Genomic DNA, 10,632 nt, shown 5'->3' with positions numbered 1-10,632 from the left:
TCAAAAGAAATTGGACACAACACTCCATTCCAGCTGCGTAGTTAGAACTTTTAGGGCAGGAATAGGAGTAACAAAAGAACGCAGCCAGCAGAATGCCTAAAGGGAGGACAAGAGGGGACGTAAAAATGTTTGTCTCTAGCCAGCAGTTGGACAGGTGCTTAGGCACTGTTCCTCCATGTGATACATTTCAGCAAAATATCAAAATCTCACCAACGGGAACTGAAATTATTCCAGTAGACCGAAAGCTTGAGAAAGGAAATTTGTCTTGACAACCATCCTGTTACAAATCTGATGGTCTGCTAAGCAACCAAGTTCCATTTAAAGAACTGGACCTGAGACATACTGTAACTCGAGGAGACCTTCACAACAACAAATAACACCCATTTTTTAGATATCACAGTGGAAAGTTTAGTCTTCTTCTCTGCACAACTGAGAGTGATGAGTATTACACTATCCATCAGTGGTTTTCAGTCAGGGAAGGAGCCACACATAGCTATGCAGATCTATAACGGATGGTGATAATGTTGTGATTCATGCCACCTTGTAAAGATTTTATGGACTCTGCTGGAGTGAAGTTTACTTTGGATTTTGTTTTCGGAAATCTTGTTGGCAAAGGCCTTGAAGCTTCACTGTAATTGACTTTTTTTTTTGGCTCAATGCTTGGACAATAAGGTGTTACGCTGCCAAGTCTCTCTCCCAAAACGTAATTTTTTATTCCAGTGTGTCAGCTTAAAATCTCACACAACCTACCTTGACCTGAAGTTTTGCTGTCTCTCTTATATACACACAGACATGTATACCACCACATGCAAATTTAAAAAGGAAACTAGCTGTATAGTCCCATCATGTTTGATAACCCTATCCACAAAAATACACAGTTTTCTAATTCTAACACTAACTAATTGTGCCTCTCCATGTTGGTTTGGTGTCATCAGAGAGTCTGACCAGAATGTTTTTTATTATATACCATATCAAAGAAACTAGTATGTTATATGCAAGTTGTATTGTCCATTGCCCTGAACAGTGCCCACCTTGTATACACTGCAGAGGTGTTTCCTAAGAATGCTGAAGCATTTAAACCTGTTATCTCCCATGCCAGGAACCTACAGCGACGATGAGCTGACTAAAAATGATTTGACCATCTGTCACCTGAGGATTCTCAGTATGTCCGCCGGTGTCCTTTACATAAACTTGATGACTCAGAGAGTGTTTGCGTGTGAGTGTGTGCAAAGAAAGTTGCGTGTAACTTTTAAAAAGCTGTATTACATGTCCTTGGAAAATCCAGCCTACGGTAGTGCTACTATTTCAGCATATTCAGACGTGTGATGTGATGTGTTTTTCTCACAGCCTACTATCTGAAGCGCTGCATTGCTTTGGAGAAGAAAAAAAAAAGAAAACAATGTTAACTTGAGTCAAAGTATATCAATTCATCAAACGTGGTGAAAGTTCAAGTCAAAAGGTTATTATTCTTTGGTTGTTTTTTTTTGTTGTTTCTGTTTCTCGGCTTTTCTTTCCAGGATGAAATCTATACTGCCTCTTAAATCCTATTGTTACTGGTTATGTATCCAGTGCAATGCATTTCTATACGTTTGCTTTGAAACATCTCGGTACATTTTCAGTACTCCAGATTTGATTAACGTGCTATATGAATGTTTATGTTGAAGGTGAAAAGCGTGACAGTCATGCTGCTTATCACGAGTGATGTTCCCTTACAGCCAAGTTCTTTTTCTTTTTCAAAGATTTGCAATTTTGAAACTGTATATACTGTATTGTGTTGAAATAAATATGCAGTGAAAGCATAGGATTTACTGTTTATCTGTGGTTTATACATCTTACTTTCCTTTCATCTTATGTTTGGTCTTTTTCAAGTAGCACTCAAAATGCAACGGGGGTGTGACCAGGCTTTGGTTTCACTAACGTGACTTCAGAATCCGATTTAATGGCCAGGTATGTACACAAAGACAAGTCGTTTGACTCTGGTTTGCTGTTGCTCTCATTGTACTTACACAGAATAGACATACAGCTAACACAAGGACATAAAGTTGAACAAAGCTACACATAAACATATTTACAGAATGTATTTAACACTATAACAAATATTGAATTTACTTAAAAAGGTGGATGCTTGTTGTTACAGGGTCACTGCACAGGGACTGATCCTGACACTATGGACTGGTGTTAAATTATCATCACAGTAGTCTATATCCTTGACGTTCCACTTCCCGGATTGCTCCGGTGCAGGAAGCACCGCCCAGTGCACGCATGTCCGATTCCTTCCGCTTTCTTTGTGTTGGGAATTTTAAACTCCAGTGGATTTATGAGGACTATTGTTGACTGCTCCTCAGATCTCTGCAGGGTAAATTGAGACAGCGAGAAACCGATTGTGTGTAGGGTGTGATGGGTCTGTAGTGACGCTTCCTGCCCTTTTCTTGGATTAAATCTAATCTTCCTCCAAAATGTAATTTCTACAGTTTCATAAATCTCCATTTTAAAGATTTTAGTTATTAAATGTATGAAGTATTCATCAACAGGAGAACAAGAGTCCACAGCTACGCTATAGCAGCTCTGTGAGGCTGTTCTTAAAAACACAATACTAAATCTATGAGGAATTGCAAGTAGGGACATGAGTACCTTTATATTGTATTGTATTATAAAAAAAATATATATGCATCTAGCAGTAAAAACAACAAAAAAGATGAACAATTAGTAATTAAGACTGTACAGTCAGTACAGCAGTAGGAGGGTTAAGAGTCTTATCCCACATGAAACACTTATGCATTCGCGTCATGATGATACTTGATACAAGTGTCAAAAACAAAGTGATCTACAGGAAATGAGCTGTTTCAAGTGTTTTACTGCAGTTAATGAAGATTACTTCCATGATAGATCTACAGACTGTCACAGGTTGAGGACTGTGAGCAACACCAACAGGCTTGAAAAAACAACTTCTTGTTTGAGTTGAGCCTGCACCATAATCTTTTTTTTATATATATATATATATATATATATATATATATATATATATATATATATATATATATATATATCTAGCACTGAAAGAATCCTATTACCATAATTCCTCAAATAAAAGCCGGGGCCTTTATTTACCTGAACCGCAGAAGTTACCCGGCTTTTATTTGAAGCAGGCTTTTATTAGAGGCAGGGCTTTATTTCTAATTCCATCTGTTTGATAAGTGTAATTGTTTTAAACAAACCGTTTTAAATGAAAAGTTCCAGTGGACAGAGAGCATTCATTTTTTTAAGAAACGTTTGCAAAAATATCACCATGCAACAACAGCCAGAAGGGCAACAAAGCAATTTGGGTCAGAAATACCGGTATGTTAATGAATGTACATCTTACACTCATGTAATATATGTAATTCAAAGGTGTTTCCGCTTTAAACTTTATTTTTTACTTCGCCTTCTGTATTTATGAGGATAATAAAGACAATTGCTGTTTAATGGAGCAGACTGATTACTTAATTATTTTATCTTTTATAACAAACACTTTATTTATACACCTTTTTAAGAACAAGTCACAGAGTGCTTCACAGTAAAAACAGTAATGAAGACAGAAGTACTGCATGTAACCCAACGGTCAGAATTCAACCCCGACAGCAGATGGCACTGTATGCTTTCTTCTTATGGAGGGTTATCTTGTGGCATGTCTTGACATTCTGTGTGTAAAAGTGCGCATGTGCACACATGTTGTTTCCATGACATGAGGCAGTCACAAAGGCTTGCATGTGTGCCCCTCCACAGTGTGGGTAGGGTCTAGTGAGGCCTGGCACTCAGCAGCCTGCTACACCCTGTCTGACAACGCCAAATGCAGCTCAGCGCTCACCCACAAGGCTGCAAGGGCTGCAAGATTCCCATTCCATTTCTATTACACTATGCAACACAATCATCGTTTTGTCACAGCAAACTATGTTTTGTTGATATGCATTGCTGTGCAATATACTTAGCATTTTCCTACAGTTGAGCATGAATACTTAAGTTAATGTTTATCCATTCTACCTGCTCTAGTTTAGTGTTGTCACTCAGCCGTGCAAACCATGTCCCAGCCGGATGTCATCTGCCCCAGGCAGGCTTCAGGCTTTCCCAGCAGGCCTCTCTCTTCCCCTCCAGACGCTACACACACGTCCCTGGCACAACCAGAGACCTCTTGCCCCATCTAACATGCCCCACCCCGCTCTCCTCTGGACAACTGCTCTGACTCAAACGGATTACAGATTACTCTCTTCTCTCACTTTTTTTTCTTCTTCACCATCTCTCTTGACTTCTCTTTTCTTTCCATGCCGGATGAAAGGCCTCCCAGACACCCACTCCATGCACATACCATTCAGGCCAGGACACACAGGAAGTCTATGTGCTGCGCGGAGAGGAGGAGGAGGGGGGATAGTGGGTTGGGAAGTGCAGAGGAAAGGAGGGAGGGAGGGCACTCAGTACAGATGGAAAAGAGGGGGGGGTGAAGAGAGGAGGGGGGCAAGAGAAGGGCTAAATGCAAGTCATGTGAAGCTCATGAGAACTAACCTACAAAAGTTGGAATCTTGTTTTCCGCTCACCAACTCTTTACTGATATTCTTTTGTTTCCCTTATCTGATTGAATGGATCTTATTTGCACACTAATGACCGAATTGGCTTTGTTGTCCTCTTTCTCTCATAAACTTTGGATGCAGTAAAGTCCAGCTACTGACACCAGTGAGTTAAATTCCTTACTGTTGTTTGGAAATCCTTTTTTTTTTTTTTAAACAGGAGGCGCCATGCCATTTAGTTATGAGATTAGCTTCAGCCCAAATTTGCTGGAACTGTGAATAATTGCACCACGTGAAATGGAGTGCTCAGTGCATTTGTTACTTTTACAGGGTGTATTGCTTTGGTGTGAGTGTGCATGTATGCGTGTGTGTGTGACTGTGTGCGCGTGTGTGTGTGTGTGTGTGTGAGGGTGACTGCAGCCCCAGCTCGTCGGGAACGGCGTCACATTGCATGCTTTGAATTATTGTACTTTCGTGGCGGGTAGACAGTCTGCTGCCAACTGTCTCTTAGTGGATCAGACAGCTAACATCAGCACTGTGGGTTCTGCCACGAGTCCCTTCTTTAATTCCCACTCACTGCCTTTTTCCAACACACTTTCTCTGTTTTGGATTTCTTTTACCACCGTCTCTCACTTTCTTTCCATTATACACACACACACACACACACACACACACACGCACACGCACACGCACACGCACACGCGCACACACACGCACACACACGCACAGCTCACTGTCCTCATTTTTAATCATCTCTACTCACTCAAACGTTTCTATCTTTATTGTTTATTCACACCATTTTCTCCCTTAAATCACACAGTATATACACAAGAAAAAAAAGACACAGACACCCACACACATTCCGGTATGCAGCTCACACAAACACACAGATTTCCCAGTGTGTTTACACAGTTCACCAGGCAGCTAATCTTTATGGCACTGCTGACTGAAGCCTGTCTTTTGTCAAAAAAAACTGTTTTAAAAAAACAGAGTCAGGTGACTAATCAGGCCACATTGCAACAACTAGATTGTTGCCTTTAACTGGTTGGCCCCTCCTGTGAATCGTGCCCAGGTGGTGCCAGGGAAAGTACTAATGACATCACCGCAAAGGTTTCAACAAAGACGAGCATTACTCACTCAATCGTAATCCACTTTGTTAATATTCAGCCCGACCTTAACCAGACAAAACCAGTCAAGAAGCTTTTCTCTCACGCCTCTTGCTCCCTGCCGCAACCCTTTTTTTCTAACTCACAAATAAACACCTTCAGTGCCTTTATACAGATCCTCCAACTGTGTGTGTTTCAGGAAGTGTGAGTTGATTTGACAATAAGACACTTGGCATTGTATTCTCAGTATATTCTGCCAAGAACTCCCACACCATTATTTGTCTTCATATGCAGCATTTCCATTTCCATTACTTAGAGGGCATCGTTTCAAAGATACACAAAGGTACTCTTCCAAAGCGCTCTTTCTCTTGTCAGTATTTAGCTCAAAGCACACACAGGACAGTACAGGATACTCTTGGACTTGGTCTGAATACACACCTTCCCTCTTGTGTGAAACCTGCAATAACTAATTGGCTGGCCGTTTGTGGGCAGCCGAGACAAGTTGAAGATGTAGATATGACAAGCTTCTTTGCAAAAATGTGTCTATTTTACACACGCAGCAGATATATCAACATTAGCACTCATTTTCAGTTGTCTTTGTGGCCATCTGGCAAATGTCATGATTAATAGTCACTTTCTTTTAACTCAGATTTTGGTCTCCACAGGGAATATCTGGTTCTAAAGCTGCTAATTGCTCCACTATGTTCACCAGCTAGACGCTAACTGTGTCTACCTGCAGTTTGGTGCTAGTTGTGTAATGTATAGTGGTTTTTAGAGTTTTACGCCAGGCTCTAGGTGCGGAAATGTTGGTCGGTCTGACTAATAGCCTTACTTAAATGTCTGGACATCTGCCAGGAAATTTGGTACAGCAATGAATGTGGCCCTCAGGATTAATTAAGTACCTAATCCAATCCAATCGAAAACACTTTTTGACAAACGCTGAAAAGAAATGATCAAACACAGCCCTGGCTCTCTTAACGGGAAACTAAAACAGTGGCTCGGGTCAAACCTCTCAACACTATTCCAGTCAAACTGCAACAGCCACATTTAGGCCCCGGGCAGGGAAAAGGCCATGGATGTCTAAAGAGAAGGCAGTGGGAGCGAGGGGGGATGATCAAAAAGAAGTACTGAGGAGGTTAAAACATCAAAAGAGTTTGTCCAGAATTGCTGATTACATCTCAAAATCTCATTCTGAATAGAAACCAACGTGACTCTATGAGCTGAAAGAAGCTAAAACGCTCCATAAAGACTGCAGAGATCATTTCCTGTTCATATACAAGTACTCATGTGCAGCCTTGTGTAAAGTATGTGAACGCAGTACTTGAGTAAAATTACAAGTATCTCACCAGAAAATAACTTTGGTAAAGTAAAGTCACCTTTTAGAATGTTACCTGAGTAAAAGTCTTAAAGTATCTGATGTACTGTACTTAAGTATCAGGAGTAATTTTCTGATTTTAAATGTACCTACTTATTAGAAGTAAAAGTAAAGGTAAATCAAAACTTTAAACTTTTGTGGCTTCTTCATAGTAAAGCATATCCACATCCTTCTCAAACATCAAATTCAAAGAACAGAAACGTTTCAACATGCGAAAACATTACTTGCAAGCAACGAGTAACAAAGATTCTTTGGGGGAAATGTAGTGGAGTAAAAGTATGCATTTTACTCAGGAAATGTAGAGGAGTAAAATTAAAAGTTTCCAGAAACATGAATAACAAAGTTAAGTACAGATTGGTCAAACTTTTATGTAAGTACAGTAACAAAGTATTTGTACTTCATTACATTACAACACTGCTCATGTGATCCATGTGAATAGATACGTTCAAGCCACTTGTTGGACTCATTTGTAACACCACACATGTTGACGTGTTTTCTTGTGTGTCTGCAGCGGTCTGTATCTTGTGCGTGAGAAAGAGGCGTGCACTGACAAATGTCATGCTCCAATCCTCATCACAGAAACATCAACAATATCATCAGCTTCTGTGTCAGGCTCCGGCCTCTCATCTCAGCACTACATTCACCCTGTGGCCATTCTCCTTTAAACGGGCCGTTATGACCCTCTGGCTGCTGCCGTTGTTGTTATTATTGAGAGCTCTCACAGAAGCTGATGTGCAGAAGGGTGCAATCATATTAGCCCCATAAATGTCAGAGATAGATTGTGTAGAAGTGTGAAACTAAGTTTAATGTCCCACAAAAACAAACAACAAAAGACAACAAAAAAGATGTCGAGGGGATGGGAGGACGCTGGCCTTGTCATGTCCCTGCTGTTCAAAGAATGTGGATCATTTTACATAATTTCCTGTCCTGTTTTTCACCTATGAAAACAGCCTTAAAGCCAATGTCCTTTTATGTCAAAAATCAAATCAGAATCAATTTTACAAGCATGCAACCATCAGAGTGCAGTGAAAGGAGGGACTTTCTCTTGCGTTTCTGTTGATATAAATAACACTTAATAGGAAAATCACTTCAGGGCTCTTGTCTTACGTTTAGTTTTTCAGCTCCTTGTGGTTCTTTTCTTTTCTTTTTTTCTTCAACCTTCCTAAACAGCAAGTAAAACAATAGCCAGCAGGAGTCACAAGATAAGTCACTGACGCTCAGGAAGGTTTCCCTTCCCTTTATTTTCTCTGCTTTTTCCTCAGCAGGTCACTTCTGTGACTCACGAGCATCTGCTGTACGTAGACCTGCACACACACACACACACACACACACACACAAATTACTCCTCTAACTTCCTTCATCTGTAAAGTCAAACATTCTCCCTTGAACTACACAAGATAAACTGTAAAATGTTATTGTCATGATATTTGTTGTTGCACAAGTCTACTATCTGAACTAATCAACCCAGCAGCAATATATACTGACTTGTTCAGGATAAGCCTACAAATAACTCAATCATGCGCTTCCTGTTTTTGAGCATGTAGTCGGTGACCTCAGGAGGAGGAACACAGGATGTGCTCCAAGTGGAAGATAGAGACAGAGATTTCCTCGATAGTTTAAATCGGGAGACGTTTAACTTTGGCAGGAGGAGATGGAATGCATCTGTTGTCAGACTGGATGTTGTGTTGTTTGTTCCCGATGAGTTGATTAGGTGTGAGGTCAGCGTCTTCCAATGCAAACAACATATTTCTTTATATTTGGTAACTTTTGTTCCCCCCCCCCCCCCCCCCCCCCCCCCCCCCCACACTTTTTCCCTTTTCAGGCCTTAAAGTCTGTTTATCTTGGTTGCACTCTGCGGTTTGCTGTGATTTAACAACATAGTTGTGTGACAACTGTCACATCAGTGTTTTTTTTCCATATGTTTAACCATGACAACGGAGGTCATCTCTTATTATAAGACGCTCTGCTAAAACAGCATCTCTGATGGGTCTGGATCACACTTTTTTTTTTCCTTTTTCTTAACAGCAGCAGTTCCCACAGTCATCTTTAAATTCTTGTCAGAGAATTATCCATCTTTTCAGCTGTTTACAGTGTAAGAACACAACAACAGAACAGACCATGGGGTGTTTTACATTTGAGGTAAAAATGAAAATAACATTTCATTTTTTTGAATTAAGTTTATTGATGTAGCGCCTTTCAAGAGCAGATATCACAACAGGAAGTCGAACACCCAGACGTTTTTTCCATAATAACTGACGCACTCAGTGATTAAAATAATCATGTTTCACTATTGTGACTTTGGTCACAAGACAACTAATCATTGTAATGTTTCATAACCAAGTGTTTTTGTGCAGTGAGTGAGAAGTGAGACATAATGATGAGCAGCATTTATTGTAAACATGTCTTGATATTGCTCAATCCTTCTTTCGTCACACCAGTGTGTGGACTCGGAGGTGGGCCGAGTATTTGGTTGTTTGGCTCCGTTTGCGTATTTGTTTGTTTGCTTTGCTAATGGTCTGGTGAAGGTTTGCCTAAATATCTTCCGCTTTCTCCTCCCTGGATAGACTGTAGACCCACTTTAGATAAGATTTTGTCAGCAGGAACCACATTTGAGAGGATGTTTGCTGTTTGACATAGGCTGGTACAAAGTGGAATAATGTTACAGTGTCATTGAAGGTGACTGCCTCTGCATGTACTGCAGGGTTCTTAAAGCACAGAAACTGAGTTGTTCTTCTTTTCGCTGTGGTAAAATCAATTAATTGGAAGCAAAATTAAAACTATTCCTCCTCAGTGTGCTATAACACCCATAAAGTCTCTCCACTCGGTGATTCACTGGGCTGGAGTGTGTATTTGTGCCAAAAGGTCTGACTGAGCAATTATTCGTTCACTGGTGCTTCAACTTGTTGCACATTAGTTAGTTATAACTAGTTATACATTACAAACTGAATGGCTATTGTAAGTTAGTCACGAGGAAATGTAGATCAAAGCCTGAGATGTTCCATTTCAATGAAGAGCCTGCTTTAATTTATATAACATCGCTGCACATTCCACCCTACAGATGTTATTGCAAACTGTAAGGTAACAAAGAATGATGTTGTATTCGGGTTTTTTTCCAGTGGTGGACCCCCCTCAGTACATTTACTCAAGTACATTGCCTACTTAAGTACAATTGTACTTGTGATTTATTTGAGTATTTCTTTTTTCTTCTTTATACTGCTTCTTTACTACAGTACATTTTGTACTTTTTCTACTCTACATTTATTTTCTAACGTTTCTTACTTTGGATTAATAGTACCAAATATAATCAAAAAATAAACTGTGTTGTGAATTTACAAGTTAAAAAAGGCATTAATGCATTCATAATTATTCCAATTTTATATTATTCTTTATAATGAGTACTTTTACTTGTTGTACCTTAAGTATATTTTTATGCTTATAGTTTTGAATACTGAACTTTTACTTGTAAAGGAGTATTTGTACAGTGTGGTATTGCTACTTTTACTTAAGTAATAGATATACAGTAAGTACTTCTTCCACCTCTGTTGAAAACCTATTATTCTAGTTGAAGCGTTGTGATTGGCTCTTGTGCAGTCTGACGTCATCAGCTCCAAGACGA

This window comes from Etheostoma spectabile, chromosome 16 (assembly GCF_008692095.1).
Source record: "Etheostoma spectabile isolate EspeVRDwgs_2016 chromosome 16, UIUC_Espe_1.0, whole genome shotgun sequence".
In the NCBI taxonomy this organism is placed as follows: Eukaryota; Metazoa; Chordata; class Actinopteri; order Perciformes; family Percidae; genus Etheostoma; species Etheostoma spectabile.
The sequence above is the reverse complement of the archived record's forward strand: the minus strand, read 5'-3'. Positions refer to the sequence as shown.